The following is a 19,822-nucleotide window of genomic DNA, read 5'->3' as shown; positions in this document are numbered from 1 at the left end:
AGGAAGTGCTACCAGTTTCACTGTGCTTCTCCCAAATGGCTGCAGACTAGGAACCTAAACACATACAGAGTCATTGTGGCAATAAGGATGAATATTTGCTAATGTTTCCACAGTACCTCTGTGTAGTTGCTGGAATAAATGCATTTCTCCTTGCACTATCAAGTTTGAATTAGGAAATGTGACTCAGTTTTACAGAGATTCGCAGTATATCCTAAAGCTAAAATAAGTGTTTCTACAAGACCCATATCCTAAACTCACATAAGGTTCCTTGTCGGAAATTCTGCTCTTGTTTGTGCAAATATCTACTAAAGCACAGCACAGGAATGTTGAGATCATTCAAACTCATTGCTGATTCAAACTCATTGTTTGAGTCCCTCTGGAGACTCTCCAGCAGGCCTCCCAGTCTCTCTAGAGAGCTTGCTGAAATAACCTTCCTTCCTATAGTCATTTCTGAAAGCCTTCCTTATTCTTCAAAGTCCAGTGTAAATAATGAATATTTTAGCAAGTTTCCCAGATGTCCTGCTCAGAATGATTTTTCCTCCCTATACTCCCATGGTTACAGTATCTCTACTGTTATACCTGTTTCAATGTGACATATTAGAATTGTGTTCTATCTCCTCTACTCACTACGTTTTAAGTTCCTGAAAGTCACGGATGACATATTTCTTCTCCTCCCCTCCCCACTGCTCAGTAGAGGACACGGTACAAAGACTGTATTTATTGACTTACAGGCTCTCCTTATCTTAAGAATCTAATTCTATACAGTCACACATTTGCTTTATTATTTACAACTATTTATCATGATTTTTGGAGACATGTTCTATAATGAAAAATGTAGGATATTTGGCTATCTCTGGGATAGCCAAATTCTGTATTACCTTCACATAATGCCTACCACAATGTCTTTGGCCCACTCCAAATTCTGAATACACACACACACACACACACACACACACACAAATGCAAAACACTATTATAGTCTAACTAGACTGCTCCCTAGATTGTGGGCACCTCCACAAGTTCTTACTTCTGTCCCTCTCTCTGGACAGTTAACTGACTAATGTTGCTTGTCTAATTGTGGAGTAGATTCTCCAGAAGTCATGGAGGACAAAACAATATTATCTCTAACAGAGTTGTATCTAACTACTGCAGAGCTGATAGAACCTTGAAAATTGTAAGAACCCCTTTGGTTTGTAGATGATAAAATTGCAGCCAGTGGAACTAAGAGAATTGCTGAATACTCATGCAATGACAGAATCAGGACTCCTTATTCCCAGCCTGCTGATCTCAAAGATCTGATATTTACAAAATATAAAATGCTGGCTTTAATAACTCAAGAAGATGTTTCCACAATTCTGGACTATTTGGTTTACATATTTTTAAAGTCAAATTTATTGAGGTGTGATTTATGTGCCACAACTTTCATCTATTTTAATTGTACATTTCTATGAAGTTTGAAAATGTGGACAGCTATGTAACCATCACAAAAAAGATATAGAGCATTTCCCTCTCACCAAAACCTTTCCTCAGGCCTATTTTCAGTCAATTTCCATTCCATTTTCTGGGTCCAGGCAACCACTGATGTGTTTTCTGTCATTGTAGAATAATTTTGCCTGCATTAGATGTTCATGTAAATGGCATTATTTGGTATGTGGACAAAAATGTCTGGCTTTCTTCACTTAGCATAATTTGAGGTTCATCAATGTTGTTGCTTATTATCAGTAGTTGATTTTTTGTTAATTAACAAAACGCCAGACTTTATTTGGATTTCACCAGTTTTTCCATTTATATTGATTGATCATTATAGTAAATTTCAGAGAAAGGATAAATAAACTGCAGTGGGTTTCGTAAAGAATATATGAAATGAATGAACTGAAGAGCCAAGTCATGATTTGGGTGAAGAACATTCAAACTCAAGAGAAAAGCAGATTAAAATGCCTCAGTGCTCATGTGAGCACAGTATGACAGAGGAAAATCAGAGCTCTGAAGAGAGAGGCTGAAGAAGAGAGAACAAGAGTAACAGTCGTGGGAAATGAGATGGAGAAGTAGCCAGAGATCCATCCATATAAAGTTGTACATGCCATGGAAATGTTTTAAATTTTCTTCTAAATAGGATGAGTCACAATAGAGTGTTTCAGTACGAGAGTAACATGATCTGATTTGTTTCAAAGAACACCTGCATCTTCCATTTTAACATAATGACAGAAAAGATATAAAGAGAAATATATTCAAGTACAACACATTATTTTTTTTTAAGCTGTAGGCAAAGTAAAGGAAATCCACTAAGGTCAGAAACAATAAGAATCTATACTTTACGTTTTGGTCCTGCATTAACGCTAGAAATGTCTGTTCTTCCCTAGTAGACGAGAGCTGGGGTTTAACAAGCTGAGTGCACTGAGGACTTTAAAGAGAAAAACCTGGGAAGTCTGATTAGAGAACACTGATAACATTGGAGACCCTGAAACGTAGATGTTCAGTCGGTGAATCAGACTCCCAAAGAGGGAGACGGCGGAGGAAAATACCAAAACTTGAACTTGACTTTGGGTTTTATGATAACAATGAAAAAAAATTACCCATTGAAATTTCAAGTCCCCATTCACACAGGTTTGCTTCTGATTTCAACTTAGCCAAATGGTCCTAAAATAATCCAAGCTGAAAATTTACCACCCATGTTTCTGTTATTTCCATGCACGGGTGAAAGCAAATGAATGAAGATACATACAACTCAGGATTCAAAGAATTGCCACAGAGTTTCAAGGAATGTGAGCTCACAATAAAAACTTGTTAATGTTAGGAGGAGACAAGCTGATATTAAGATCATTAACAAAAACAGACTACAGAATCTGCCCAAAATAGAAAGATGATATTAGAATTTTCCAGTACTAAATATAAAATAAGCATTTTAAATATACACAAACAAGAAAGAAAATATTTAAATGTATGATGAAGGAATAAGAATTTATCAAAATTGACAAGAATATTTGAATATAAAATAAAACAACTATGAGGTACAAATATGCAAACAAAAGTAATGTTATGGGTTAACAGCAGACTAGAAAAAGGTGGAAATAAACTGATAAATGGAACTATAAGAGTACAAAACAGGCAACACAAAGATAAACAGGAAATTTGAAGAAAGAATGAGAAGATGTAATATAAGACTTACTAGAGTATCAGAAGGAGAGAATAAAAAAGAGATAGTAGTTGAAAATTTTCCAAAACTGAAGAAAGAGTGTAATTTTCTAAATTCAGAAACTTGAATGAAACCTGAGGGGAAATTTAAAAGAAATCTATACAAGGTCATATCATACTGAAAATGTAAAATATAAAAGACAAAGAGAAGGTATTAAAACAGCAATCAAGTTTTAAGAGATTATAAACAAAGTTAATTCAAAGAAAACATAATTAGAATGATAGCTAATTTCTCAGTAATGATAATAAAAAACAGAAGAATGCTATTTTCTGATACGAGAGAAACTAATTGTCAAACTAGTACTCTGTATTTGGCTAACAATCTTCAAAAGTAGGATTGAAATATAGATATTTTCAGAACCCCAAAAAGAGAATTTACTATAACTGGATCACAAAACAGAGTTCTAAGGAATCTATTGATACTTAAAAAAAAATAATCAAGAAAAAAATGTCAGGGATTAACAAACTGATAAGCCAAGAAAAACAGCAAGCTGGGTAATAAAGCTATACAATCATTAACTATACTATAAAAATTATTAGATAATAAGAGAGTATTAAAGTTTGCTGAATGCAAAATTACATTAAAAGACAGTTAAAGTTTATTAACCAGGAGGAAGAATTAGAAAATGCAATTTGCTCAGAATAAATTCCACCTAAAGATATATAAGCTTTTATGAAAAAATTATAAAATTTATTAAAATTAAAAAGACCTAAAGGGAGGCATATACCATTCCATGGATAGTAAACATTCAATGCCATTTCTACCAAAAACAAACAAACAATTTTTCGTGGTACATGGGAAGCTGATTCTAAAATGTATGTGGAAGAATGAAGGGCCAAGAAGAGCCAAGACCCTAGAAGGAAGAATTATTTTAATAGTGAAAAACAGAAAATAAGCAAATTTTCCAACGGTAGCACAATGCCTAAATATATTATTATTAAAGGGATGATAGAAAAACCTCTCCTTAGGATCTGAAATTCCCTCCATGTAACTCCCTATCACTATATAATAATTTTTTCTTGTTATGGGAAGAGCATTTTATCTTACTCCATTGTTCTAGGTAAATTTGGCAAAGTTCCTTTTTTTTTTAATCCCCCTGTAAGATGTTTATATATTTGCACGGAGGAGGGATGAAAAACATGTGTAAATTCTCTTGGTTTATGTTCTTAGGGACTCTGCTGGCTCATCATATTGAATACATATCTCCCTAACCTAATTATAAAACATCAATACAGTTACTTAAGATCTGATAGAATTCTTCAGGACTTGACCCTGGAAAGTTTTAATGTTGTAGATATTCACTGCCTGTTCAGATCTACCCACCAAACTTCTCTGCTCTCCAGAATGAACTCTATGATCTACTTCAGGCCTTTGATTTTTCTTTACAGTATTTTAACATGAACTTCAGCTCTACCCATTTTCCAAGCTAGCCATTCATGCCAGTTTATGTTATATGTTGAGATATATAATCACTACCATTTAATTTGTTTCATTTATTAAACCTACTGAATCATCTTAAATAATAAGCAGATCAATGGATATGGGAGCTCTTTTAGTTAGGATGGCTAAGCAAGTCCTATTTGAGGTGACATTTGAGTACAGACCCGAATAAAGTAAGGTATTGAGAATTGTGCACCGCTGGGCAAGAGCATTTCAAATAGGGAAAACAGCAAGTGCAAAGGACTTGAGGTAAGAATTTTTAACATGGTGCCTTTGAGGAACATCAAGAAGGCACCATAGGTAACAGAGCGAGGAGGTAGGAAGTTGTAGGATGTAGGGTTAGAGATGTACTCACAGGCAGATCATGTGAGGCTTTGTAGGTCATGATGAAGACTTTAAATTTTGTTCTGATTATAATGCAAAGGAATAGGAGGATTTTGATGAGGAAACTAGCATGATTTGATTTACATGTTTGAAGGTTCACTCCAGCTCATCTGCAAAGTGGAGAACTGACATTAGAGAGGTAAGAGAACAAGCAGTTAGATTACCATCAATCTAGTTCAGGGTAGAGATGATTGTGGATTAGAGTGTGGGGTAGCAGTGGTGAGAGGTGGTTGAATAAAGGATATATTTTTAAGTCATGGCCAATAGAGCTTTTTCGTTGATGGGTGTGGAGTCCTGACACCAAAGTTACACTGAACCTTGTGTAGAGAAGTACTAAGCCCCTGGGAGAATTAAACTTCTTTTGTAATGGAGGTAAATGGGGATGCCAGGTATGATGGAATTATTTCTGAGGATCTTTTAAAGGCAAGTGGATACCCAGTTCCAACTCCAGCCTCTCCTTTGAGAGATGGATTTGCCTAAGCAATTTCGTTAAATAATTCAGACAATGTTGTGGTAGATACAGAACAGAGCATGGGAATATGAATTATCACTCAGAGTACATGAGGTTCCAGGGCCTCAGTGAAACTGCTCTGAAGTGTGCTGAGCTCAGAGGAACAGGTGTACTATAAGGCAGTCATGGAGCATCTTGAGCCATCTTTTTATCCAAATAAGGTATTTCACTGTCTTACCCCTACAAAGAGTTGATTCAATTGTCCAACCTGTGAAACTTTTGTTTGCAAACCAATTTTTAACATTCTATCCAAAGAAACATTATCAGATGCCTTATCAAAAAAGTCATAGTGCTTTTTCTTTCCCAGTAGCACATACTAAGTGTTCCTCTAGAGAAAATAATACTCTCCCTCAGTCTCTGCAACCTGACAATTAGCTGTCTTGTCTGAGGTTTCCTTATCCTCATAAACGTATAAAAAGCATCAGAATAACTACACTTATTTTCTCCCTGTGGAGTGACACCTATCCTGTGATTAATGTGTGTTGTTTGACCATCCAGTACCCCTTTCTTTGGGGAACTGCCCCACCTTTATTCAGTAAGATTCCAGCAGGACTGTCTATAACTTACCTGTTTTCTTCAATGGTGGTGGGGCAGCCCCATGATGTAGGCCTGACCAAGCATGGTACTCAGATTCCTGCCCAAAGTGGTCTATAAGGTGGCATGTGTCCCAAATAGCACTATTCGCAGTCCTATATAAGATTATATTTATCAAGGGGTAGGAAAGAGAGGATGTGATTTTTACCTAAATTAATTAAATTATAAAATTAATTTATCTAAAATTAAAAGCTTAAATTTAATGTGAGCCCAATCTGTCAGTGGTCATAATTTCTCCCACATGGGGGAGAGTCTGAGAATAAAAGAAACACAGAGAAATGTAGAGCCAAGAGATGAAGTTAAATATAGCCCTGACCATAGCTTTCAACATATGACTCCATATGTACCGCAGCAAGTTCTCCTATTTGTTTTATTTGTCAGTTGTTTTTATTAGGAATCTATTTCTCTCTAATAAGTTAGCCTAAAACATTGCAGCTTAAAATGACAAACATGAATGACCTTACACAGTTTCTGAGAGTCAGGAATCCAGCCGTGGATTAGATGGGTGGTCTGACTTAGCATCTCTCATGAGGTTGCAGATAAGACGTCATCTGAGCAGATCATTATCTGAAAGCTTGACTGGGGCTGGAGGATTTTTTTCCAACATGACTCACTCACTCACATGGCTGTTGGCTAGAGGCCTCAGTTCCTCACTGCCTTTTCTCAGAAAGCCTCAGTTCCTTATCACATGGATTTCTCCACAGAGCTGCTTGAGTGTCCTCATGACATAGCAGATAGCTTCCCTTGGAGTGAGCAGTTCAAGAGAGAGCAAAGTAAGAAACTACCACGTCCTTCATGATTTATCCTCAGAAGTCACATACCATCACTTCTGCTATCATCTATTGGTCACACAGACCAACCCTGACACAATGTTGGAGGGGATGACACAATAGCTTTAAGAAGCAGGAAATGTGGTCACTGAAGCCACCTTCAAGGATGAATGCCCGATTCTGCAAACACATATACATTCCTTTTTATTTTTTTCTTCTAAGCTACTGTGTTTTGGGTTTCTGTCACTGGAGGCCAAAGTAGAGTTCTGCCTAATATATAATCACCAAACAATCCTCCCACCCAGCAAAATCTACTCTATTTTCAAACATTTAAAAAATAGAGGCCATAGGGAATACCCTAGAAAGAAACCCCAAACCTATAAGTAGTGTTATTATATGTGACATTTTGACTTTCTGAGCTTCATTTCCATCTAAAAAACATCTGGACCAGACTTTCTACCACTGTGAAAATCAAATGAACACAAACAATATAGTTGTTACTTTTAAAATGAATATTTAAAAGTTTACAAATCTTTCATGTATCTTTTTTTAAATTCAATGATGATAATAATCCTGTGAAGTAGATAGGTCAGGTATAGCTTTCAGCAGTTTTCAGATGAGGAAATGGAAGGGAAAGGTTATTATTAACCCAAGGTCAATGTAACCCAGCTGGTAGAGTGGCATAGCTGTGCATCTATCAATCTAGTTTGTGCCATATTGTCCTTCTGCACTCTCGCATCAAAGGCGTTTCAACCATAATAAATGTCCCCATCCTGTTTCAGCACTAGCTCACTCCTGAAAATGTGACTTAGCCTCAACTGTGCAAGTTTAATAAACTAATATGGACGTACTCCAGCCTGAATAGTTGTTAGTTTTAAGCCCTTCATTTATGAGAAACTGACACGTTAGCTCTATTTCCTAGGCTCTACTTTCCCAATACCACATTCTGAGGTTCTGCTTTTTGTTTGTTTTTTTTGTTTTACAAAGAAAGAGAAATGTGCTGGTACATCACAGAAACAAGGACAGGGAAATGAAAATTCTTGCTTTACAGTATAAGGTGTTACAATTTAACAAGAGTAATGCTGCAGTAGGAAGGTATCAGAAGTGGGGAGACAAAGAAGGCTGCTGTTTCTCCTGAAAGTCATCAGAATGTCTCCTTGTTCATCTGCTTAACAATCAGATGTGAATATCTGCAGAATAAAGCCCCTTAGGTACAAGAAGACAGTGTTACAGATTTATAGGGCAGGGTGTGACAGCCTTTCACTCCCAAACACAAGCTTTTGCCTATGCTTTTTAAACATAAGTAGCAGGTCAGAGCACATTAAAATTACGCAATGTGCAACGTAAGACATTTTCATTTTAAGCCTCATTGCATCTATTTCTGACACATATAATGCAGTAAATGAACCAATAAAGAAAAATCATAAATTCTCAGAGAGGACTTATGATATGAGCCATGTTATCTCTTCTGTGAAGTTAATTACTTCCTCTGTTTTTTGGCTAAAATCTCAACCCTTTTTCTAACATCCCTTAAAAATTTCCTTCACTTTCTCCCCAAGATAGCACTACATTTCCCTGATCCACAATAAGCTCTTACTCATTTTATAAAGTATTATCATCCCTTCTCAGAAAATCACTGAAAATAGAAAAGAAAAAGTGCTGATTGTCCTTCTCTTTTGGTGGCAATAACAGTTTTTCCCCATTAAATAGAAGTGATAAAAAGAACAAAATTCAGGTCCTCCCAGCCAGGCAAATGAACTCACAGGAAATTATATAGTAAATTATATAGTAACATCTAAGCTTTGTGTATTTATATATGAAAAGGGCATCAGACTAAGTGAATTGAAATGACCTATCACCCAGACATTTTATTTATTTAAAAATACTACTTGCTGAAATTGAAAAAGCAGAACATTTTGATAAAGATGAAACTTTACTCTTTTAAAACATTATTATCAAAAGATTACCCAAACTCCACTCCTGACTACCGCCCTTTTCTTTAGCCTCAACCTTCTCACACATCATTGCCCTCAGCAGTGTACAGTAAGGTGACATAACATGTATGCCTGGAATGGAAGGATGCTCAGGACAGAAGGGAATCAGAGAGGGTGTGATATTAGAGAGGGCAATTCAACAGCAATTTTAAAAGGCTCAAAGTTCAATGACTTAGCATTTTGAGATATGAAATAAATGAAAATGTAAAAAAGTCCTGAGTATGAAAGTAGACAAAAAATTACCTTGTCAAAATGCCATGCATCCATCAGCGGTAGAATCTGTAAATAAATGGTTGCAAATGGAATCCAATACAGCAGAAAAAATAAACAAATTGCAGCTAAGTACAACATAAAAGGATCATAGGAAAATAATTTTGAGTGGCAAAATAATTGTAGAAAAATATATAACAGAACGATTCAATTGAGTCACATAAACTTCAAACAATCTAAACAAAAGATTGTTTGGGATATAAACATAAAATTAAGCTATATAGAAAAACAAGGGAATAATAAACCCAAAATTCAAGACAGTGGTTACATCCAAGGGTGAAGGAAATGGAACAAGGACTCAGAGAGGAGTGTCTATGACCTCAAGGGAATGGATTTCTTTGTATGTTGGGTGGTAGATACACAGGTGTTCATTGTGCATTGCTTTTTTTTTTTTTTTTTTGCGCTACGCGGGCCTCTCACTGTTGTGGCCTCTCCCGTTGCGGAGCACAGGCTCCGGATGCGCAGGCTCAGCGGCCATGGCTCACGGGCCCAGCCGCTCCGCGGCATGTGGGATCTTCCCAGACCGGGGCGCGAACCCGGTTCCCCTGCATCGGCAGGCGGACGCACAACCACTGCGCCACCAGGGAAGCCCCTGTGCATTGCTTTTTAAAATCCTTGCATGTATTTAAAAGTATCCTTTGGAGTTTATTTATATCTAATTTTTAAAAAACAAATTTTAAGAATGTCATGTACCTTGATACTGACTAGCCCTTGAACAAACACTGACCATCCAAAGAGATAGTTCCTGAAACTGCAGCTCAAACTGAGAAGACAGGCTTTGGGTCCCATGCTTTTGGATCTGAATGTTGAAGAAGGATGTCTAAGATATACTTCTGAAGGTTATTTGCTGATGTGGTACCCAGCACAAGGAGGAAAGCCAGAAATGGAATTCTGCTAATTCTGGGAAAGTCAGGAATTCCTAGGGAGAAAGTCAAGTCCTAGTATAGACAGTTATTTTTAGTAGTCTGTTTCTGAGAGACTATTGTTTTTTTAATGAACATACTCTGAAAAATCCATATTTTCAGCACCATAGAAATAAATAGCCCCTTATCTTGACCTATGTAAAGTCAGGGAGTGTACTAGAAAATCTTTAGTCCCATGCACTAATCACAGACTTATCAGAAATGACTATTGCATAATGCATACTCAAACAGAGGATGTAGAGCTGACAAGTGATAATGCATATGTTCCTATTTTAGAAATCAATCTCTAGATAAAGTTCCTTTTTTGTTTTAGCTGAACATTCAGAGTTGCTTCTGATGGAAGGTGATTTAAATTTATGACTAAATTTCAGGTTACTTCTCCTGAGACTGCTATCAAATTTCCCTCCAGTATTGAACAATATTCTAGAAGAATATAATCTTTTAGATATTGAGAGAAGAACCTTATCAATAATATAGTTAGCATAATTCTTTCCATATAATGTCTATCCTAGATTAGAATTCATGAATTCCCACAGCAATTTTTTTAAAAAGGGAAGATAAAATCCAATTTTATGTTGGCTAATTTACTCTTTATAGTTATAGTTTATTGGAAGCAATGAGAAAAAGATAGTACAGGCATACCTCAGAAATATTGAGTGTTCGGTTCCAAACCACTACAATAAAGCTAATACCACAATAAGCAGAGTTGCACAGATTTGTTGGTTTCCCAGTGCATATAGAAGCTATGTTTATACTCTACTGTGGTCTATTAAGTGTGCAATAGTATTATGTGTAAAAAACAATGTACATACCTTAATTTTTAAATATTTTATTTCTCAAAAATGCTGACCACCATCTGAGACTTCAGCGAGTCGTAATCTCTTTGCAATAGTAACATCAAAGATCACCAGTCACAGACCACCCTAACAAATATAAAGATTAAAAAGTTTAAAATATTGCAAGAGTTACCAAAATGGGACACAGAGACATGAAGTGAGTAAATACTGTTAGAAAACTGATGCCTACAGACTTGCAGGATGCAAGGTTGCTACAAACCTGAAATTTGTAAGAAAAAAAAAAAGCAATATCTGTGAAGCACGATAAAGCAATAAAGCAAAGTGCAATAAAACAAGGTATGCCTGTATCAATCCCAAGCGATCAAAGAGAAATTTCTGGAGTTAAAATATATATGTATGATTATACAGATATATGATACATATATGCATAAGCATATATATTTATATATAAAATATATAAGAGAACAATAAAGATGGAAAACCAAAGACAGAAATCACAGAATCTTAAGGGAGGGTAAGGAGCCAAATTAAAAATGTCACAAACATCTCAAGGCATACAACATTCTGTTTACAATGAATGAGTGGGAGGGTGATTAGAATGGAGGTGTCCATTTAATATATATGTACTTATATATATGATATATACATGTAACACTCTCACATACATAGGTAATATATAATATATTCTTATATTATATATACATAAACAACCTCACACACTACAACAGTTAACTAAAAGTTTTTGCCCTTATAGAGCCAACATAATTAATATCAATCACAATTGGCTTTTCTTTTTGCTGATTCGCAGGTCCACCTGGACACCAAACAATGTTGCTGGTCTATAGGATGCTACCCCCGTTATTCATACCAAACACCTTCCAAGGATTCTTTAAATTCATGTATCAAACACAAAAGCCATAGCAGTCAGAGGGGTACATTGCAGATGAGAACAGTGACAAGTTGGGAGAAGGAACAAATGGATGTATTATTTCCACTAAAATCTCATATTTACGTACTTTTTAAAGAAGCGTACCCCCCACCCAACCCAGCAGTCTGGAGGGAGAGAATTCAGATCTAAAATCTTAACATGCTTCCTAGGATCAAATCAAGTCCCAGATGAATGGAATGGTCAACCCAGATTTCTGGGTTCTTTAAACACTGGAGTCCTTGAAGATAATGGGGTCTGGACTGAGGCCAGTTTGGAGGTCCTCCAGGCAAATCTGCTTTCTGCTTTCAGAGCTGATTCCTTAAGTAGTTGGCTCTAAATATGTAAGGACTGTTAAAACTAGGAATACCAATGAGGCCCAGCCAGACTTTATTGCAAACATAACATCACTCCCTTTTTGTATTGCTTTCATTGTTTGCATGAAAGTAATCCAGAAATAATTTTCTCTCAACGAAAGTCATGTAATACGTGTTTAAAAAAATCTTTGTGAAGAATATCTGGTTTCACAGTTAAGAAAACATTAATTTTATGCCCATCAGCATTTGGAACAACCTCTTTTTTAAACATATTTGACTGTAGGATTATGCATCTATTTATTTATTTCACTAAATGCCAAAGCAGAGATTTCCAGAATTTCCACAGAATTGTTGTTATATAATACAAATATCCCTTCCTTCTTGATGAAGACACTTTAACGATTACACATTAACTAACATGAAAACAGAGAGCAGGGATAAAATGGAATTTGTGATTTTAATTCTTGCCTTACTCAGTCGCCAGGTGAGCCCCACAATTTCTCTAAAAAAACATTTAAGCAGAGAAAAAGTAGAGGTACAGTACCAACAAAAATCTGGGTGTGTGGAAAAAGAACACATTCCAAAAACTTCCTTCCAGGGATGTAGCCTCTATAATACCAAAGCCATACTTTAAATCTAACAATTCCTCCACATGAAAGCCTACTGTTAAAGGTATAATTAAGCTGTCTTCAAAAGGATTGCACTTGACTACCTTCAGACCTCATTTCTCATAAAATCAGAATGCTTTGTCCATCAACGGCTAGCAGAAGGTAATCCCAAAATTTTCGCAGAGAGAAAGTAAAAAGTGCTTTTTAAGCGCAGGTGTTCAACAAGTGTGTAAGGGTTTATGCGTGAGAATGAATGAATCACTGAACTGCCTCTAATGGCGTGGCTGAGAATTTGTGGGTAACACTAGGAAACAGAGGCATACCTCTGGCACTTGGTTACTCTACATCTTCTGGGTAGAATTAGAACAGAATCAGAAAATGATGGGCTAGCTCACCTGCCTCTACCCACTGCCTAACGAGGCACATGCCCAAATATATCTTTTCTGGAAGTAACAGTAAGATCACCGTGAAGTAGGTCAAATACCTTTGAAAATAATTTTCATAGAGGAAGAGTTCAGAAATAAATGGAAAGGGATAAACTTGCTGGTTGTATTGTAAGGACTCTTATTGCAAAGGTGTCTATGTCACAATATCTATGAAAAGGATCTGGAACAAAAATCCCTCACACTTAGTGTATAGTAATTTGAAACTTAACTTAAGTTAAATTTAATTTAACTTAAACTTAATTTAACCTATAAGAGAAAATGCATTTTGTTTCATCTTAAAAAGAAAAAATCACCTTAAATGTTTGTCTCACTCCACTACAGAAGGTAGTCATTGGGAATGCATAAGTTACTATTTAATGGGTACATAATTTCACAATTAGTCCCAGCCATCTTCTCCTTCCTCTAATTATGAACTCAAGAAGGACAGAATTCACTACATATGGTACAAAAGGCTGATGGAAAGGATTTAAGTATCATGTATAGCTTCTTTCTAAAATGTTCCTTTTCAAGATAACACAGTTTTCAGACTTAAAACACAAATCAGGGGAATTACTAACTCGCTTTGAAAATTAGCAAATGCTTCTGAAGGAAAATGGGAATTGATAAGAGAAGATTTTAATTATTTCATACAAAGACTCAACATTTTTGCATCCCATGTATTCTTTCATTGGCATCCACTCAGAGATGTGTTTTAGCAAAAGGAGGGAATTAACCAAGAAATATAAGACAATGGGACTCAGAAAATAGAGAAACCGACACAAAGACAATAAAGTCCAAGAAGATAGATGCAGCAGTCTTAGAAAGGTCGGAGGCTAAATTGTACCAGGAGGATGGAGGATTCCTGGAGGTAGGTCACCAGGGAACAAAATGATACTGATAGATCACATTTGAGAATGAACAGATATACATAAATATAAGCAAAAGGTAAGGCCATTATTAACTCTAGGAAAAACAAAAGAATGCACAAAAAAGGAAGCATAGCATAGCACACTACTGTGGCAGAGACTACGGGTTGCCAATCCAATATTCATCTTCCCCTTGTTTCTTTCTAACAGAACTTCAATTTATTTGGGGGCAGAAATGTGTTCAGCTGAAGAACATTTCCCAGCCTCCCTTGCAGGTATGGGTGGTCATGTGAAACTATTATGACCTATGGAATTTTAATAGAAGCTGCTGTGTAAGGCTTCTGGGACTGGGAAAGCCCTTTAAAGGAGACACAGACCTGTATGCCCTTTGCCCTTCCCAGACTTCCTCACCAGGAAAACGATTGCAATGACTGATGTAGTGGGACAATTCTGTCGCCATGAGGATGCAATACATGGTAAACCTGGAAAACAGGAAAGGTAGAAGGATCTTAGCTTGCTGATGACATCTTGGAGTCTCCTAATGAGCCCTTAACTTCATGTTTTGTGAGAAAAATAAACTGCTAATTTGTTTGAGCTAATGTTTTGGAATCTGCGTTACTAGATGAACACAATTCCTAACTGAAATGATTATATTAAGAGGAAGTGGGGTGGGGATGTGTAAGAAAGGTAACTCCTTTTTGATATATGTAGGATGTTAAAGATAGTGTTTAAAGTTCATAAACCAAGAAATAGTAGTAAAAACACATTATGGAAAATATGAAAGTACATACCAGAGGAAATTTTACAAGTTGAAAGTGATTACTCCTAGAATGGAGTGGAATGGGGTAGGAATAGCTATTTTTCATTATATGTCTTTAGTATATCTGTACTTTGAACATGTATTACTTTGATGAAAATTAAACTAATTAAAAAGAAACAAAAAGATAAAAACAAAACAAAAAAAAAAGAGAAGATTTTGTTTAAATCTATGTTTTAACTCCCCAACTCAGAAAACATTCTTAATATCAAAAGGTGCAACCATAAGCTTGATTTGAATGTTACTTTCAGTTGGGATTTCTCTTTTTAAGGGAGGGGGGATGCCAGAAACATTTCTCCATTGTTTTGCACTCTTTCCCAGTGTGAAATTGACAAGAAGCAGTACAAAACTAATGACAGGGAAAGGTGGGAATTAACAACACAGGAAGAGTATTTTTGAGCTTTTATTTTGACTAAGATAAATATTTACTACTATTGTCTTGCCTTTCATTTGTCACAGAGACGATACAGCTCATACTATAAACCCTCGCATGAAGGATTCATTGTCTTTAATAAAGTGAGACAGCAATGCCTACATATATTATCTTCAAGATCCTCTTCTGCTGGTAGAGGGGATGGTTGATAAATGGAAGTAAAACTCCATGGAACAAACTGAAGAGAATGGCTATGCTATTTTATGGGCAACATTAGAAATAGTCTTACCGAGCTAATTCCCAAAACAGAACGGCATCATACACCTTTAGTGCCACACTTTGAAGAATTTCACACTTCAGTTCTCAAAATTAAGAAAAGTACCACAGAGCTTTCTAGCGCTGCTTTTTCTTTACATTTCAATCAGCCAGGATCACATTTATCAAATGAGGGTAGGGGTGGTGACGGAGGATCAATACAGTTTTTAAAAGGATACACAAGGAAATTAAAACTCTTCTGTTCCTCTACATGTTGTATCACTGAACAAAGGGAGGTCAGTGGGTATTTTGCTAGTATCACATGCTGCGAGCCGAATTCTTTCATCAGGTCTCCAGTTGAGACCTCTAGCTGTGGAACACGCTGTGAACTTCCTGAGTGCACATGTCCAGGAAGATTCCTGGGTAGTTTCTACAAGTGATGGTGTTGGTTCTTTTTTAGCTGCTCACTCTCATCGTTTCCCATCTTCCTCAGAGGTGAGTACAAATCTCCCTGGCTTCTTGTTAAGTAAACAGATAAAACACATTCCATAGAAAATAAGCTGGAGAGGTGACATGGAAAAGGTAAGGTGCCCTCCGTTTTGTTCTGACTGTGAGACAAAATAAGGAGTGTAGTTTCTTCAAAATCTTTCCCGTTAATCATGTTGAAATGAAGAGAAACATTATTTAAACAATAAGGAAATTCTGGCCCTTCAAGTTGAGGATTTTTATAAATATAAAAATATTCACTGTAATAGAGGGTGTGGCAAGAGAGGAACCTTGGAACAGGTGTGCACAAGCACTACTAGAAGAAAAGCGTATTGGTCCATTTGTAGAGACAGCAAACTGGCAATATGCATGAGCCTTTCACTAAATTTAATTGCCTTTGACTCAGTAATTTCACTTTGAAGACTCTGTCCTAAATAAAGTGGGAAAAAATCTGATGTTCAACAAAGACATATGCTATTGAAAAAGCTAAAAGCAATATAAGCACTCAAAAATGTGAGTGACAAAATGCATCATGGAGCATTCATACATGCAATAAAATCGTATTTCTTGAAAGAACAAAGGACTTAGTTATATGCTCATAGAAAATATTAAGTTAAAAAAGATGGGATACCAAACTATGTACAACATAGCTATACATATAATATATTCCCATATATATTTATGAATACATCGTACATATGCATATAGTGTTTTCTAAAGAGTTATGAAACACATAAACATTTACCTATATAGTAAATGCTATATGTATTACAATATATTATATATGTCTAATATATTTGAGGTAGTTAGAAATACCTCAAATATTATTAGTTTTTGTTTCCGGATGTTAGCATTATAACTATAGGTGGATTTTATTTGCTTTCTATTTTTTGTACCATCCTGTATTTTTATAATTGGGTTGCATTTTTTATATTAGAAAAATAAATGTTAAAACTGTCTGGTTAATAGGCTGTACTTAAGAAGTCAGCATTTTTCATAGTACAGATCACAGTAGTTCCATAACTTTGAACAACCCAGTTAACTCCTCCAGTTAGGAGGGACTAACGTCCAGAACTAGATTCGTTAGCAGAACAAGGCTAGCAGAACAAGGCAGGCACTAGGGAGTATACAGATATGGAAAGAAGTTCAGAAAGAAAATCACAAGTGGAACACTATGTATATCTGGAGACTAACACTAACCACAAAATGGTGCCCAGACAGGCTGTCAACACTGGGAAAGTCCCACCCTGAAGATTCCCGAAAAGATGGGCGGAGCAAAGGAAAGACAGCTGTGGCTCCTAGAATAGGGGCTCTTCAGTGACCCAAGCAGGCCATATGGACAACAGCTACTCAGTAGACTATCAGCAGGTTGCCACATTCCAGACTCGAGGACAGAACTTCAATCTCCAAAGATATGGATAATAGGAAAAGCAAGATGAAATAAGCATTGGAAATAAAATAAGGCATTAAATTCCTAGAAGTGTAATTCAAAGTAGAGATTGAGTCCCAGCATTAAGGTAGAAATGCAATACGGTCCTGGAATTAGAATAGTGGAACTTGGAGACAGGTCAGAGTAAATTCTAAAGCAAGCATGGCATGAATTGAAATATAAGGCCAGTTCAGGGTTAGGTTTATAAAAACAAAAGAAATGGTACTTGCTTTTAGACATATTATGTTTGACGGAATAGCAAAAAATATGGAAATAGCCAAAAGACAGCTGACCTGGAAATTAAATTAAAGTGAGCAATCCAACAGGAAACAATATCTGTAGTCATTGGCACAGAGATGATACACTGTTGTCTTTGCCCCCTCCCAAGATATCTCAGTCTCTGCTCTTCTCTGCCCACTCTGCACATTAGGAAGTTGATCTCTGTAGAATGTTTACCCAGTCTTGCTTACCAGCTGGCTTCAGGTTACGTTTAGCCAGAGGAGGCAGAGACAGGGAATTACAGAGGGTGGTAGGAGCAGGAAGTGGTCAGGGTACTTCTTTCTTTTTATTTTTTTTGCCATTTGATTTTTTTTTTTAATTGGAATATTGTTGCTTTACAATGTTGTGTTAGTTTCTGCTATACGGCAAAGTGCATCAGTTCTACATATACATATGTCCCCTCTTTTTTAGATTCCCTTCCCATTTAGGTCACCACAGATCACTGAGTAGTGTTCCCTGTGCTATACAGTAGTTATTAGTTATCTGTTTTATACATAGTAGTGTATGTATGTCAATCCCAGTCTCCCAATTCATCCCACCCTTGGTATCCATAAGTTTGTTCTCTACATCTGTGTCTCTATTTCTGCTTTGCAAATAAGTTCATCTGTACAATTTTTCTAGATTCCTCATGTAAGCAATATTATACGTTATTTGTTTTTCTCTTTCTGACTTACTTCACTCTGTATGACACTCTCTAGGTTTATCCACGTCTCTGCAAATGGTACTATTTCGTTCCTTTTTATGGCTGAGTAATATTCCATTGTATACATGTACCACATCTTCTTTATTCCTCTGTTGATGGACATTTAAGTTGCTTCCATGTCCTGGCTATTGTAAATAGTGCTGCAGTGAACATCGGGGTGCATGTGTCTTTTTTAATTATGGTTTTCTCAGGGTATATGACCAGGAGTGGGATTGCTGGGTCATATGGTAGTTCTATTTTTAGTGTTTTGAGGAACCTCCATACTGTTCTTCTTTCACATCTTTCTTGCTTCCTCCTTGCTTCCAAGTCTGGCTTCTCACAGTAACTGCATCCCTCCATGATTATAGCTCCCACTTAGCAGTTACCTACTGCCAGGTTTCAAGCCTCACTAGGCTCTTATAATTTAGATTACCCACTTTTTCCTTCAGCCCTTGAAGTGGAGATAATTTCCCACCACCATTATTCCCTGAGTACTGCACCATCATTTTGTTGAGACTTTAACCCTGCCAACACCTCTGAAATCCTTTTATTAAAGACTTGTATTAAATAATCTGGGGGTAAAATTACTTTTCTAATAATTTCATGACTAAATCAGATGATGGGAAAAATTTGATGGGGTGTGTGGAAAGGCGTTTATATAAAGAAAAGATTCCTCTTTGATCTAGAGGAACTAGACAGTATTGAATATAGACACTTGGTATCTTGGGGACATAGACAAAGAGTGGTGAGGAATCTTAGAGAAACGAGATGTGACGACGTCACAGAAATGATGGGAAAAGAGAGGATAAGGAAAGTTTCAGTCAGTGATGTGAAATGCTTCAAAGAGGCAATGGAGAGTAAGAATAAGGGAAAGGGCATTTAATTATCGAGTACGCATTCAGCGACCTTTAAGAGAAAAGAGTATAAACAACAGAGGGCATATTTTCAGGGGGTGTGAAAAACGAGTAGTGAAGAAATTGGAACAGAAAATAGACTCCATGTTTGTGGATGCTTTGGCAATAAGGAAATTCAAAGTAAATGATAACCATAGTACAAGTTAGGTACAAGTTTGTTTCTTTGTTTTCAAAACAAAAGAGAAGTAAGTGTTTGAAGGCAGAGAGAAACAGAAAGGGAGAAACTGGAGAGGGGTGGGGGGTGGGAACAGTAGAGAGGGTATCACTGCAAAGGTGAAAGGTTTAGCTTTGAGAAGAAAACACGGTTAAACGTAAGCATGCTACTCTTCAATTTCTTTTTTCTTTTTAAATTTATTTATTTTATTATTATTATTATTATTATTGACTGTGTTGGGTCTTTGTTGCTGTGCACGGGCTTTCTCTAGTTGGGCGAGCGGGGGATACCCTCCATTGTGGTGCACAGGCTTCTCATTGTGGTGGCTTCTCTTGTTTTGGAGGATGGGCTCTAGGCGCACAGGCTTCAATAGTTGTGGCTCAAGGGCTCTAGAGCACAGGCTCAGTAGTTGTGGC

This window comes from Physeter macrocephalus, chromosome 10 (assembly GCF_002837175.3).
Source record: "Physeter macrocephalus isolate SW-GA chromosome 10, ASM283717v5, whole genome shotgun sequence".
Lineage (NCBI taxonomy): Eukaryota > Metazoa > Chordata > Mammalia > Artiodactyla > Physeteridae > Physeter > Physeter macrocephalus.
This window is presented reverse-complemented; position numbering follows the sequence as displayed.